General features: G+C 41.6%; 1 protein-coding gene across 1 annotated transcript in view; it reads left to right on the top strand.

Annotated features, from left to right (window-relative positions):
• BOC (BOC cell adhesion associated, oncogene regulated) overlaps positions 1 to 404 on the top strand; it is a 91,227-nt gene that overhangs the window by 78,697 nt on the left and 12,126 nt on the right. The gene's annotated exons all lie outside the window — the stretch shown is intronic.

Below are 404 nucleotides of genomic sequence, written 5' to 3'. Positions count from 1 at the left end.
TCTCTCTCTCTCTCTCTCTCTCTCTCTCTCTCTCTCTGGTGAGCTCTCACTTCAGCAATTATTGGGTTGTTTGGACAGTCATGACACATTTTTGCATAGAAAACCATTTAAAATATGTCATGACTTTCTAGACAACCTAATAAGACAACATAAAAGCATGGGGCCGGCAGGTTAAAGGCACTGACCACATGGCTGACCACGGTTCAAGTCCTGGACCTGGCAGCTTGCTTTCTTGCTTTCCCTTTCTCTCTCTAGTCAAATTAAAAAATAATAATAATAACAAATGGAATTAAATAGGTAAATAATTATTTCAAAAAAACCAAAGGGAACCAGCAGTTAGCGTAATGGCTATGTTGCTGGACTCCCACATAGTCGACCACAGTTCGTGTCCTGGACCCAGTGGC

The sequence above is a fragment of the Tupaia chinensis genome, unplaced genomic scaffold (genome assembly GCF_000334495.1).
Source record: "Tupaia chinensis unplaced genomic scaffold, TupChi_1.0 Scaffold000437_1, whole genome shotgun sequence".
Taxonomy (NCBI): domain Eukaryota; kingdom Metazoa; phylum Chordata; class Mammalia; order Scandentia; family Tupaiidae; genus Tupaia; species Tupaia belangeri.
The sequence above is the reverse complement of the archived record's forward strand: the minus strand, read 5'-3'. Positions and strand labels throughout refer to the sequence as shown.